The 15,135-nt window shown below is 43.4% G+C and overlaps 1 long non-coding RNA gene across 10 annotated transcripts in view; it reads right to left on the bottom strand.

Annotated features, from left to right (window-relative positions):
- Positions 1-15,135, bottom strand: part of LOC309353633 — a 99,949-nt gene that overhangs the window by 49,155 nt on the left and 35,659 nt on the right. For 7 of the 10 annotated variants that reach the window (XR_014161942.1, XR_014161943.1, XR_014161944.1 and 4 more), the window contains one exon: positions 1,063-1,186. This is a non-coding gene — a long non-coding RNA (uncharacterized lncRNA). Of the gene's footprint in view, positions 1-370; positions 586-1,062; positions 1,187-6,981; positions 7,111-15,135 lie in introns of those variants that run through there. The other 3 variants (XR_014161941.1, XR_014161948.1, XR_014161947.1) reach the window with 2 other exon arrangements.

Below are 15,135 nucleotides of genomic sequence, written 5' to 3'. Positions count from 1 at the left end.
GCTGCCGCAGTTAAATCTAGCGATGTTCTACTAAATATTACTCTTCCCTTTTTCTTTTAACGATGTAACTATATGCCTGCCATGCCTGAATTCTTCATGCTTCTGAGCCGGAATAAAGCACAAGAATATGTAATGTTCAATGTGCATCACCATGTAAAATCAGGCAAAAATCAAGACTGTGAAGCAGGCAGGCTACAGAGATGGCCAGCCTTGCATTAACGCCAGTGCTGTACATCTGCTATGCATTTTTAATCTATTTAAATAATGCAGGCTTTTACTCACAGGAAGAAGCTTCCAAAAGCAAATAATGAGAACACCTAATTTAAGGAGGAAAACATCCAAATGAGCATGTCGTGTTTATTTACTTCTTTCAAAAAAGGAAAAATCTGCTCATTCACATCACTGTTAACCTTATTACATCAAAAATGCTGCATGAAGGATTGCTTTGCAGTAGCATTCTAACCATGAGTTTGTGTTTTTTTAAAGATGCAGAAGCAGAAAATGGTTTGTCTCCATCATTCCATTTTCCTGTCAAGTGATTCTTGCTCAACTCTTCCAGTTCCTTGTTCCTTTTTGCCAGTGTGGCTTGCAAAATGGCAAAAACATGCACGAGCCTAGTTAGAATGGTAACTGCATCTCAACCAATCAGATTTATTTCCTCTGCACCAAGTCCCACCTCTCATCTCCCCACTTTTCGGGCTATCTTGTTCATTAGGTAATGTTATCCGAAAGCTTGCCCAAACACCCAGTAGGCACACCCTGCAGCATTTAAACTGAACATGTTTTCCACCAACAGTTGGAAATAATTGCTATTATCACAGCATAATTATGCAGCCATCAGCATGCATAAAGAAAGCAGTGCATTATGCCCAAACTGACAATTTTGTTTAAATAGGACTTAAGGTGTGTCAAATTTTCATTAAGGAGTTTGCTTTTGTGAAAATACAGATTGAATAAGGACATGATCCACTGCATTAAATGTGGACTTGTTTAACATTCCAACTCCACCTGTGAGGATATAAAATATATTTGTTTGTTTTAAAGGCCACAAAGAAAACCTACTGATATTGAAGAAGTTGGGGAGGATGGAGCCTGATGCTGCAGCAAGGTGAAGTTCCATCTTTTCGTTTTGCATCTCTGTGTGTTGGCTCATCACTGTGAGCAAGTGGAAATCCTGATGGAAAACCTGGATAAACAAACAAAATCTTAGGAAAGTGTTGAAATTTACATAGGGTAGTGATGGGCAAATCATTTTTCCAATCTCAAGTTTAGTGCTTCACATTTCCACATTAGTTTGCAATTTTTTAAAAGGCAGTCCTCCTTAAAACTCATCAGCATTGCGGTGCAAATTTGTCTCAATATATATATTTTTTCTATGCAACTTTGCCTAATGAACAATTTATCGCAAACGAATTATCCTTAATATGAAGTATTTTTGTTATAATAATAATAATAAATTATTATTTATACCCTGCTCATTGGGCTGGGTTTCCCCAGCCCCTCTGGGCGGTTTCCAACAAAATTTTAAAATACAATGGTCTGTTAAACATTAAAAGCTTCCCTAAACAGGGCTGCCTTCAGATGTCTTCTAAAAGTCTGGTAGCTGTTTTTCTCTTTGACATCTGGTGGGAGGGTGTTCCACAGGGCGGGTGCCACTACCGAGAAGGCCCTCTGCCTGGCTCCCTGTAACTTGGCTTCTTGCAGCGAGGGAACTTCCAGAAGGCCCTTGGCGCTGGACCTCAGTGTCCAGGCAGAACAATGTGGGTAGAGACGCTCCTTCAGATATACTGGACCGAGGCCGTTTAGGGCTTTAAAGGTCACCACCAACACTTTGAATTGTACACAGTTTACTCTAGTAAGTGCATTTTTTTTACACAGTGCTTATCCGAAGAACTGCACTGCAAACTTTGGAGAAGAGCAAATTTCAAAGAATGGTTGTGTTTCGGTTCTCATACTGTTTCGGAAAGTGTGAGGTAGGTACGTTTGTCTTTTAATGCGGACCGAATTAATTTTTTCCTGTACCTCTGAGCGATTAAGGGTGATTATGTGGTTAATTTAAAACTGATTAATTTTCTTACACTAATATCCTACTTTTCATCCATCATGGAACTTGGTTGGGGGAGAGGGAGCTTTCCATTCAAGCAGTAACCCAGGAACGTAGCATGGTGAGCGACTGCCAGGGCCATTACCCTGGGTCCTTCTTCTGGGGAGCGTGCCCCCCCAGTCAGCCCTGTGCTGCTTTGCGAGATGAGGATCATTCCAGTTTCGCAAAGTGGCTCAGGAATGGTGTTTCTCTGTTGGCGTCAGCTGTAGATTGCTGCCACCTGTAACTAGAATTAACACTGTGTCTCTCTATAAAAGCAAACATGGGATTACTGGTTGTTTATTGCGGAATTCGCCATGTCACTTGTTCCATGTCTCTGACACACAAAATATGGTATGTAGATCCATTGTTCAATATGCGTGTTATATGTTTTAATTCTTAATTTGTTAAAAAAAAACCCTACATTATTATGTTTATCTGTATTTTTTTGAGTAGGCATGGCTGACGAAGTCCGGCAGAGCGAAACAAGGTATTATTCCGGGAATCCTTGTCTTAAGTTCTTTCGTCTGGTACCTGCATACAGCAACTATATTTTGCAAAGGCATATGTTAAGATCTTTTGTATCTTTCGTCTGGTACCTGCATACAGCAACTGCATACAACAACTATACTATATATACTATATATATACTATAAGGCATATGTGGAACATTACAAAGAAAAAGTTCATTTTCTGCAAGTACTGCTTCTTAAAGTTGTCGCGTCTGATACTTGTATTTGTAAAGACATATGTGGAACACAAAAAAGCTTCTATTTGGACTTTACATATATAAGAACTGATCTATTTGTATTTCCTGTTCAAAATATTGGTCTTTAATTGCTTCTACTTAATTTGATAATGTGAAAAGAGGTATGTTTATATGGTGTATAAAGAATTCATATAGTTAAACACAGCCAGTTACGTTGTGGGTGTTATTGTTAGTTGGATTTATGTAACTATAGGTTTGATAGTGTTGTGTGTCTGTTGGCGTCAGGGCTGGGCTGGCTCGCGGTGGGCTCTGTTTGCCCTCCACACCCTGGGCGCCATGAAAACACATTCTGCCACTGCAGTGCTCAAACCCCAGACCTGCTTAATTTCAGCCAGGCAGTGGCCTTGTGTTCCTTCAGACGACACTCTGGGTGAAAGCCAATGAAATTTTGTAACTCCTACTTACCAATGGAAAAGCGGGCACTTTTTCGTGCCTTAAAACTGTGCAAGGTGGGTACACCTTGTGCCTCTTTTTATGGGGTGGAAAAGAAGGAAACAGGAAGTAATTCAGTTGCACTCCTCATTGTTCCTCTTTATTGCCACATCTAAAATGGGTCTCAGATAAGAAACAGAGATATATGTGTAAAGCAATGGAGGGCGTGGGAGGGCATGGAAGAATCATCTCATTTGCCTTCTGCTTTGTCTCTCCTTGACAGCCACATGTGCAAGTAGCAGCTCTTCCTCCTCTTTTAATGAGATTTCCTGATCTGAGGAGTTCCATAATCTCCCGAATGACAAAAAGGTGCCATCAGAAGATGGAAGGAAATATGAGCAAATGGGAAGTCCTGTTTCTCGTTCTCCCTCTCTCATTTACATTTTTAAAAATGTTTTATTTAAGCATATTTACAAACAAACAAACAATAAAGTACACACACCCATTGGACTCCCCTCCACCAGCACTCATCATCTTTGAGTCATTTAAGTTCTTATTTACATTGCATATTATTTATCGCTGTAATTACTTCTTTTATAGTACTATGGTATAACATCAAGTCACCTTACAAGCTTAGTCTAAACTTATCAGCATGTTGTCATTAGAGCAGTGTTTGTTCATATATTATTTGAACCATAACCACTGTGCCCTTAATTTCTGGTGTTTGATATCTTATTACCACAGTTAATTTTGCTAGTTCTATAAACTCTGTTAGGGAAGTCCTGTTTCTCCTGACATCCTGTCACAGTGGCCCTGGGAAGACTGGAGAAAAATATATGCATGCTAAAAAATAAAAAATAAAAACAGTAATTTGCAAGCCGTTTAATAAAGCGCCTGGAAAAATCACGTACTTCGTTGCAATTCTGTGAAATTCTAACATGGAAATAAATAAAATATATACATGATGTGACCCAAATCATATTCCTGTTGTCCCATTAATCATAATTAATGCATAAGCCCAATAATGTTATCTTTGGTTCCAGGTTCAGCAGCCCATAAATTTAACATGAGTGGCTCTTTTCACAGAGTGAATCAGGTACTAGTCCTGTCTTCTCTCACCCGCTTTTGTGCTTCTAAATTAGAAAACCCAAATGCCATTCCTTTCAGATACGAAGCAACCGTCAAGGTCACTGTAAAGAGAATAGAGTAATTAACTTTCCAAGCAAGCGCCTGTAGAGAAACAGAGCACTTGGGGAAGTGGGTAAAGAGGCCTAACACTCTTACCTTCAAGAAGCATTTTTTTAAAAAAGGAAAAATCAGCCCAGAATGATTAGATAAAAAAGCAAGTCCAAAGGCTCCTGTCTAATGAATATGGAAAAACTGCACCTCTTCCTGAAAACATTCTATTTTGGTAGTGAGCCTCAGCAAATTTTTATTCATAGCATTGCTTTCAGTTTGGCGCTTATGGGTTTTGAGGAGATCAGTTAGCATTTACTGGTGTCCAGCATAGATTATCATGTGAACATAGGAAGCTGCCTTATACAGAATCAGAAAATAGAATCATAGAATCGTAGAATTGGAAGGGATCACGAGAGTCATTTAGTCCAACCCCCTGCCATGCAGGAATATTTTGCCCCATGTGGGGCTCGAACCCACAACTCTGGGATTACGAGTGCCATGCTCTACCTGCTGAGTTATCCCAGGTCATTGGTCTGTCCAGCTCAGTTTATATGCACTAGAAGGAGCTCTCCAGGGTTTCAGATAGAGGTCGTTAACAGCCCAACCTGGATATGCCAGAGACTTTCTGTAAGTATAGTAAAGTGCCCTTCCCATCTGAGCAACAGTTCTTCAGAGGCTGTGTGGGTTCTCAGGAAAACCTAGGGCACACCTGCTGGTCAGGTGGGGGTGCAAGTGACCCCTTTATATTTCCCTAAACCAGCCCCAAGTTGTCTCTGGATAGCATACCTCCACTGAGCTCTCTTAGAAGCCTTCACGAACCACCAGGTGCTTTAGGAGAGAGGTGGACAAACAGTTTAAATGAAGAGCCCACTATATAGATGCCAGGGGCAACAAGCAAGTGAACAAATGGGCAGAGAGTGGCATGCAAGCAGGTGGGAGCCATGACAAGGAAGAGAAGCGGCAAGAAGGGAGACTCTGAAGAGAGGCAGCAGGGACCCCTCGGGAGGTTCTGGACTCTCCTTCCTTGGAGGTTTTTAAGCAGAAGCTGGATGGTCATCTGTCATGGATGCTTTAGCTGAGATTCCTGCATTGCAAAGCGTTGGGCTAGATGGCCCATTGGGTCCCTTCCAACTCTACAATTCTATGATTCTATGACCCAAGGGTGTTCTGTAGCAGAGTCCTCCGAAACCCAGAGCTGGCATTTGCTCCTGGCATCTTCCTCCACCTTTGATACTAAGATCTGGGTCAGAAGCCCAAGGCATGAGGTCAGGATCAGGCAGAGGTGGGCTTGGTGAACCATGGCACCACAGTGATGGAATGTCTTCCCATGGGAGGCCTCCCTGGAACTGCCACCAATGTCCTTCCCCCAAGCTCCTTTTTGCAGAGCATTTCAGGGAAGGCTGGCTTGATGACCTGCACTGCGCCTTTGAACTTGCTGATTTGATTCCTCCACCGTGCTGATTGCGCTGTGGAAGTTCTGCTTAGCATGTGCTAATGTCTCATTGTTTAAGTTGGCTGGCAGTCACCTTGAGTGAAGAGGACGTATTTTAATTAAATACTGGGTTCCTCTTGCTGCTTGGCTTCCTAGAGATGGTTGCTGTGCTGTCATACAGCAAGGAACCACTGGGCCCCTTCCACCTACTGTCTCTGCAGGGCTAGCTGGGAGCAGGATCTGACACTACTGCTACATGCAAACTACTTACTATGCCAGGCTTTTAATAGGTATTACAAGAGTAGACCATCATAAAACATCCATATATAAAATTTTAAAATATATACAAATAAACAGCCATGTAAAATATATAATGATGAGGATTTTCATTGGGTTTTCTTCCCACTAAATAGTGCCATTCTCCACTCTAAGAGATACTATTGACAAAAACTCAGTCACCCTTGCAGTTACTGAATGTCAGACAGATAGAATCTGATATTTTCATTGTGCCTACCCCCCAAAAAAGGGAATAGCACACATTTGCGCAGCTTGTTGTACAATGAACAGTAGAAAAGGATATACATGTAAACTTCTGCACCCCAGGACATCCTGGTGATGAGCTGTTGAACCAAAACTCTCTGACAGTGGAGGCTTGCCTCCTGCAGCCAGTGTCTGGCAGCACCACAGTTACTGAATGTGCTCTCAGAGAGACTGGCCTGGCACCTTCGTGATGCGCCTTTATTTTGGGTGCCTTTTAACTTCCCCAGGCTTTTTAAGATCTAGGATGGGAGTTGTAGTCCAACAACAGTTGGAGACTCAAGTTTGGGAAAGCCAGTGGACCTCTGAGCTGCAGAATATAAGCTGAGGAAGACGCACATCTAGTACCAGCTTCTAGGTACTTTGGAAGTATCCTGGGGGAGAAAAGTACTCAGTTTTTGCGCTCCAATTAAGGCCTACGTTAAATTATTGCCAGACCTACATCATCAAAATTTTCACTGGGTTCATCCTGTACTATATCTGCCGCAAAAGTATCCCCCTCCACACTTCTAGTCTCTAACCAGGAATGTATCCGTGAACTTAACTACTAGATCCAGTTGGAAGCCAGGGGAATGGAAAGCTGCTAGGAACCCATTCAGAATCACCTACCAAGGATATATGCTCAACTTGGACAGAAGTCAGGATGAAAGTTCTACTCATGGGACCATGCTGGCTTTCAATTGCTTGTCAAACTGTAAATCCAACTATTACTCTTCTTTCTTCTGCTTGATTAAGAAGCTATTTGGAGACATACAAATCCAAGGCACCTTTTCAAAATGTGTAGGTTTATAAAGTAGAAAGAACTAGGTGCATCCACAGAGCCCAAGACTATTATTACAAGGTCTATGGTCTATGTCAGAGATGGGGAAACTGTGGTCCTCCAAATGTCACTGGATTACAACACCCATCACCCTTGACCACTGGACATGCTGGCTGGGGCTGATGGGAGTTGGGAGTCCAACAAAATCGTAAGGGCGCCGGGTCCTCCATCCCTGATGTGGACAATACTGAGCTAGAAGAGCCAACAGACTGGTTCAGTACATGCAGACTGTTAATGGGTCAGCCTCCTATTGTTCCTATTTTAAGGTTTTATGTATACAACTAAAAATATGTTTTGAGAGTGTGCGTGCGTGCATGTGAACGAGAAAGAGGGAGGGAGAGAGGGAGAGAGGGGGAGAGGGGGAGAGGGGGGAGAGAGAGAGAGAGAGAGAGAGAGAGAGAGAGAGAGAGAGAGAGAGACTTATAGGAAGGGACAAATATAGTACAAGTTCCAGGGAGTTAATATTGGCCCTGACTCTCTGCTGGGCACACACACTGAATCCAGAGCTACTCTTAGCCTCCAGCCCACACTGCATTCGGCAAGAACGAGCATTTGGCAAGAAACGAGCATTCGGCAAGAAAAGGAACACAGTGAAAAACTGAAGTCCAGTTCCGGCTGAAATAATCTATGTTGGCACAGGAATTCTGCGTTCCAGGATTAGATGTTCTCATTCATCCAATCACAACCTACGCAATTAGTTCCTATGAGCGGCTAGCATAGATGCCCATGACCATTGCCACTCAAGATGGGGAGCAGCCCTACCAGAGAGAACGATCCTACCATTGGAAACCCTGTCCCCATAGCAGGCACCTTTTTTTTTCTTTAGGGGAACATTGGAACCGCTTCCCTCGCTAAGTGTTAACGCACCAAACTAGACCCGTGAGAATGTCCCTTGGAGACAAGCCCCAAGTCTGTAGGATCTGCACAAAGCGACTGTACATGACTACAGTATTAACCTCTTGGTTCTTTGCAATCCCCAGTTCTCCACTCCAGAGAAAAATTATGCAAACCTTGTCAGAATAGATAGTGGGAGAACCACATCAAATCCCTTGCTCCACAGCACACTTTCTATCCTGCTAAGCCCCTTTAAGTCCATTTCCTTGTTCTGGATTATGAATTATTATTATTATTTAGATTTATATATCATCCTTCTGTATTTGGACTCAAGGGTTTTGAAAGCCATTCCCAAGATAACTCTCTGGTTCTCTTGTAACCAAGATCTCCAGTGTCCGTTTTATATGCGTTTTTAAGCAAAACAATATGAAAGGGCCTTAAAATAAGAAAGTAATAGGCAATGGTCTATTAAAGAATAGCAATGCAGACGGGAGATTTCACTGCCCTGGGTTCATTCGGGCAGGCTTTAAACAGAACTGCAAGCATATTGCTTTCCCTTGGCAGAAGAGAAGCTTGTATCTTTTGCTCTCAGGTTCATTTTTCATTGCTTTTTTGTTTCAGGCTACCCAGTTCCAGTTCCCATTTCCTCCCCATGGGACTGCGCAGTGCTCCTGAGCTGATTAAAACTCACCTGATTTCTCACATTATGCCTCTGCTAAGCTCCTTAGTTCCCAGCAGTCTGTCCATAGAACTATTATCAGCTGTTATCTGGGAAGTAGCTCATGAATGTCACACTCTCTCTCCTCCCAACTTTCCCTGAGTACACAGGGGCTTTTTCTTTAATAAGAAAAAAAGGGAGGGAGTTTTTGCCCTACATTTTATGGTTTGGCTGCAGAAGTGTGAGTTGTCACCTGTTTAGCGTGGATCTCTGGCGAGAGAGAGAGAGAGAGAGAGATGCAAGCCTGAAGCACAACCAAAGCTTAAAGACCGGTTCTTTCAATGGAGTTAATCAGAACATGTTAAAAGTGCTAAGAGTCAATGGAAAGCAAAGCCAGCTCCAGGGTTGGCTTGTACACTGGTAAGAAGAGTGAGGCAGGATTGGACAACAGTACACCTTGAACATCCCACTACTAGGGAGCTCAGCGATACCACCAACACCCCATTGCTTCTCTGCCATGGTTTTGGAGGAGAGGCTATTATTAAGTTTGCCCAGGTGCCTGCCTCTGTGATTCACAGATCATTTGACTAAGGTTAATCACCCTCGGAGTTATAAGGCTGCACAGAAAAGGAGGAGTTTCAGTGAGGAATGGTATGGAATAATATTGTCACCATGCCATGGACTGGTTGGATGTAGAGGAATGGTGGGAGGAACCAGCTGGGGAATCCCCAAGGGGAAAAGGCTCAGAGCCCAGAAAATGGTGGTGGGACAACCATGAGTGGTCAGAGGGAGAAGACCGGAAGGAGGAGGTGTCAGAAGCTGGAGAGATAGCAGGGCTTAGTGAGCAGGGAGAGCCCGCAACTTCTGCAGCCTGTCTCTGTCTGTGCTAGTCATGAAGCGAAAAGTAGCTCAAAGTCTTGCTTTTCCCTATCCCAGTTTCCAAAACTTCAGCAGGGTCAGAGTAACCAATCAGTTTTCTAGGATGGTGAAGGTGAAATTGCCAGAGTGCTGAATTGAATAGCAAGTTATTTGCCTGAGTGATCGCAGAATCATCCGATCCATGCCAATGGCTTGACCGTCTCAAAGGCAGCTATAAACCACTTCAATAAAGGCCTCTATAACAGACTTGGCACCAACAGCACAGCCTGTGTGCGTTCTTCTAGTCAACATAACTGGCCTGATAAGATTCAGAATCTGCTTTGGTTGGGATGTGTGGATTCAGTCCAGCCAGGAAGAACATTCTGATGGCAAGAGCTGTCCAACAGTGGAACGGATACAGCCCAGGATGCAAACTATATCTAACACAGTGGTACCTTGGTTGTCAAATTTAATCTGTTCAGGGAGTCCATTTGACTCCCGAAATGGTTTGAAAACCAAAGCGTGGCTTCCAATTGGCTGCAGGAGCTTCCTGCACTCAATTGGAAGCCGCGCTGGACATTTGGCTTCCGAAAAACCAGAACACTTACTTCTGGGTTTGTGGCATTTGGGAGACGACTTGTTTGGGAGCCAAGCCATTCAAGTACCAAGGTACCACTGTATGGGAAGTAGAGTGTTGAAACTGAGAACTGAATCTCTAGTGGGTTGAATTCCAAGACAGCTGTAAGTAAACAGTGCTGATACTACAGCTCAGTGGTAGAAGAGAAACTACAAGAACAATGTTCCAGATTCAACCATGCACATCTCCTGTTAAAGGGCTCAGGCAGAACTGCTTCAAATTCCCTATAAAAATAGGGGGGGGGGACAGATTTGGGAGCTTGCTTCATCAGGTTCTGAACAGAATTCCACTGTTTCTACTCTTGATAAATACCACCCTGCCACATTCTTGTTAAGAATAGCCACATTATGAATAGTACCATATTGGGGCCATCTCCAAGACGGGGCCACTTTATACGAGAGCAATTTGAACGCTTACCTCCATCCTGTCCTCTAAACCAATCAGTTTCCCCCACCTTGCCCACTTTCTACTGATGGATATACACTTCTGCCCATAAAATTCTGCCTGCAGTAGTAGCAGAAGCAACTTCGGCAAGGACCGAGCTGAGGAGTGGTAGGAACATGGCTGATGCTCCATCAATAGCCCTCTTAGTGGGTGGCACCATTATAATAATGATAATAATAAACCCTCCAGTTTTGCTTTTGAGGTTTTTATACTTCAGCTTTGATTTAAAAGAGCTGCACACTGAAACACACCAACTGTTATGCATCCGCACCATAGTCTCAAATGCTCCTGTTGGGATGTGAACATTCGATTTGTTATCAAACCGCCCTTTTGTTGCAATGCCCTAGTTGTAATGCTGCTGTTAAATGCTGCTGTTTAATTAAGAAGGGAGAGAGAAGGGGCAGAGGAAGAGAAGGTGGGTTAATAACTCTCATCTATGTCCACAACATAGCATAGAATGCATCACACCACAAAGATAGCCACCGACAGTCGTACTGGTTTTTTTCAGGGAAACACAAACATTGCCTCATGTGAATCAGATCATTGGCCACCCATATCAGTGATATCTACACTCAAGGGCAGTGGGTTTCCTGGGTCTCAGGTAGGCGTTTTTCCAAGTCAATGAGTTTTCAGTCTGAGTTTTCAGTCAGACTGAGGCTGCATCCACCTGTGTATACCTTGAAAGCACACTTGAACCACATTCTTTTCCTCAAACAATTCTGGGCACTGTAGTTTCCCCTCACAGAGTTACAACTCTCAGCAACTCTTAACAAACTGCAGCACCTAGAATTATTGGAGTAGAGAAATGTGCTTCAAATACGACAGCTCGGATAGCTCAGTGAGTAGAGCCTGATATTGTGGGTTCAAAACCCCACACTGGGCAAAAGATTACTGCATTGAAGGGGTTTGGACTAGATGACTCTAGGGGTCTCTTCCAAGTCTACAATTCTATGATTCTATGAAATATGCTTTAAAGGTATAGTGTGCATGCAGGGCCGGATTTAGGTTTGATGAGGCCCATAGCTACTGAAGGTAGTGGGGCCCTTTATATGTCCAGCTGTCTTTTGTCAACAACAAAAAGTTGCCGTTTTTGTGTTGAATTTATGCCATGCAGCCAGTCCATGCAGAATGTAGGCACCCTATATATAGAAATGAGCAAACCAGTGATATTTTAGGGACCAGGCTAGCAGGCGGGGCCCATTACTTACATCATAGGAGCCTACAAAACACAAAACACTGTTGCTGTATGTATTTTTTATCTTATACAGTATTTTGGAAAGGTAAAAGGTAAAGGGACCCCTGACCATTAGGTCCAGTCGCGGCTGACTCTGGGGTTGCAGCGTTCATCTCGCTTTATTGGCCAAGGGAGCTGGTGTACAGCTTCCGGGTCATGTGGCCAGCATGAGTAAGCCGCTTCTGGCGAACCAGAGCAGCACACGGAAATGCCGTTTACCTTCTTGCCGGAGCGGTACCTATTTATCTTCTTGCACTTTGTCGTGTTTTCAAACTGCTAGGTTGGCAGGAGCAGGGACTGAACAATGGGAGCTCACCCCTTCGTGGGGATTTAAACCGCTGACCTTCTGATCGGCAAGTCCTAGGCTCTGTGGTTTAACCTACAGCGCCACCCGCGTCCCTATTTTGGAAATGTACATCCAGGTTTTTTTCTCTTTAATTTTTTTTGGGGCCCCCAAGAGAGTGGGGCCCTAAGCTATAACTTGTTTAGCTTGTATGTAAATCGGGCACTGCGTGCATGTAGCCAACATCTGTATGCAGAGCTTTTGCTCTACCACTGAGCCACATCTTTTCCCCCTTCATGGATTTGTGTACCATGAGAATTTAGAAAAACTATTCCAATTTTAAAAGCCCAATGAAAGTGGCTAGAGCTTCCACATAATTTTTTTTAAAAAAAACCTCCTGTCTGAATCACCGTGTTTCGATTTATTTTTTAAGATTTACATATGAATCAAAGCAAGTCTTAATGTAAAAAGTTCTTTGTGTCAGAGTGATGCTTGCATTTATGGCCACAGGCAGCAACACGTTAGAAGAAGCATCGCCACCTATATCAGGGAACCTGCCACTTAAGATAGAAAAACTGCAACAACAAAAAAATAGTATTAAAAACGTTCAGGTTCTGCAGCAGCTTTTTAATCGATGAAAAGGTTTTTTAATTGATTAATCAGTTAGATTAATTGTTGCATCCCTAAACATTGCATATATGAGTGACATTTTATAAGCAGCTGTGCGCATCCATTATTGCGGCAGATGATTTATCAGACTGAATGCAGCCATTAATCGTGGCAGAATTACAGGAAATGGTAGTCGTATGTCTTGCTGGAGTTAAATTACGGGAAATGCAAAGATAAATAAAAACAAGCTCACTCCACTTTCTTTTCCAGTCCTACCCAAATCACCGAGCTCAGGTTGTGTTGTGTGTGTGTGTGTGTGTGTGTGTGTGTGTGTGAGAGAGAGAGAGAGAGAGAGAGAGAGAGAGAGAGAGAGAGAAATGTCAAAGGGGAAATGCAAAGTGTGAGAGTAAATACATGTACAGTGGTACCTCGGGTTACAGGCGCTTCAGGTTACAGACTCTGCTAACCCAGAAATAGTACCTCGGGTTAAGAACTTTGCTTCAGGATGAGAACAGAAATCGCGTGGCGGCAGCGGGAGGCCTCATTAGCTAAAGTGGTACCTCAGGTTAAGAACAGTTTCAGGTTAAGAACGGACCTCCGGAACGAATTAAGTTCTTAACCCGAGGTACCACTGTATTGCATGAGCATATGCGCTGTGGCTCCAACCACAAACAGTTACCAGGACCCCTTTGTCCCGTGTGAGGTTACACTAAGGCCAGGAGCATCAATGATGAAAGCTGCAGAGGTGTTGACCCCAGGATCCAACAGCAAGTAGCAAGGAGACACCTGAGCAGGACATAGCAACTCCCAGGCTGGATTGCCCCAGGAAACAGATGTTTGCATGCCTCCCCTTAATTTTCATCAGGAGCATGGGTACATGGACGACATGGGTGGTGGAAGACAGAGCTTTAACTCTTTCCCCTCCAGCCATGATTCCAATGGAAATCTTTTCCTCACACCCAGCACTGCAACTAGTGATTGGGAGTGGGGCGGATTCTAGTTGCTTTCAGTGAGAGATTTCTTTTGTCTCTAATTGCAGTGCAGATGGGGGGGGGGCGGGATTTCCATGAGGATCACAGTTGGAGGGGTGTGTGTTAAATCTCCCCTACTCATGCACAGTGTTTCCAATGCAGATGTGTGTGCACGCACACACATATCCATGATTAAAAATTCAACATTTCTTTACATGTCTGCAAGTTACGCCATTAATGTAACGCATAGTTAAACCCTCAAAGGCTGCACAGTGAGACGTGCTGCACACTCGCCCCTCTACACCCAAGTTGTTTGCATTTGTTAAATGCCTTGGTGGAGGGAAAGGAAAGAATCGGCAATCACATATATCACCAGCGGGCTATCGAGATCAGTCAGAATAAAATAAACCAGTGCAAACACGCTTTTTAGATCCAGCGAACCCTAGGCTCATTGTACATTTTGTCGCAGTCATCATGGCGTCAGTTTGTAACTGAAGCAGTGCCATTTTACTGCCTGGACGACAGAACACTCTTCCTAAAGTGGCTCTGAGACAGCAGCAACTCTTGCACATTATTTTGCAGCTTCTTTCCAAGTTTTAAAAAAACGTGTGCTGTCAAAAAGTCAGGACGAGACTGGTTGTGGGGGAGTGGAGGCACTTTGCTACTCAATATGCAGATACTGACCTCAGTTCAGGAAAGCACTTAAATGCATACATTTCCTACACAAGGGAAAGTGAAGTGGGAACAAGTCTTGGGAGAAGCACACCACTGAACTCTGACCAGGCTGAAGAGCAATGGGAAGCAATTATTTCGAGATATGTAACACAGGCTTGCTCCTGTCATACCTTCAAATATATTCTTGTTTTGTGTCAGTGAAGCCAAAACAGATGCAACCTCTTTGTTAATAAGAATTTAGCTTCTCTAGTGCACACACACAAACATGTTCACTTGGGCTGGGTGATATCTGGTTTTCAACTTTGTGATATCTCACCAGCTAAACACTGCAATATATCACAATGTCTTAAGGATGGAGGTCTATAGAGGCATTGGCTGGCTTCATGTTTTTCCCCAGATTGCGATTTTTGCAGAACACACAGGCACCCATCATGATTCGCATTATATTGCCAGATCAAAAATAATGCAACGGATTTCACAATATGGACTTCAAGCCAGTTTTGGACGATATATTGATATACCACCCAACACTAGTGTTCACAGCTTTCAGACTTCCTTAGCACCTGTTAACAATGGTTCCTTGGAAAATCTGCTTTGGTTTGTTGCTGGCACTCCCTGCCCAAGCAGACACTAAAAGTTTACAGGCAGAATGCATGGTGGTATGATCATTGGTCAGTCAGGAGGAAGGGGTGAGAGCACAAGGATGGTATAAGCCAGCCTTCTCCAACCAGCTTGAGGGC

The sequence above is a fragment of the Podarcis melisellensis genome, assembly GCF_964234715.1.
Source record: "Podarcis melisellensis genome assembly, chromosome: 12".
Lineage (NCBI taxonomy): Eukaryota > Metazoa > Chordata > Lepidosauria > Squamata > Lacertidae > Podarcis > Podarcis melisellensis.
Note: the sequence above shows the minus strand (reverse complement) of the source record. Positions and strands in the feature narration are given on the sequence as shown.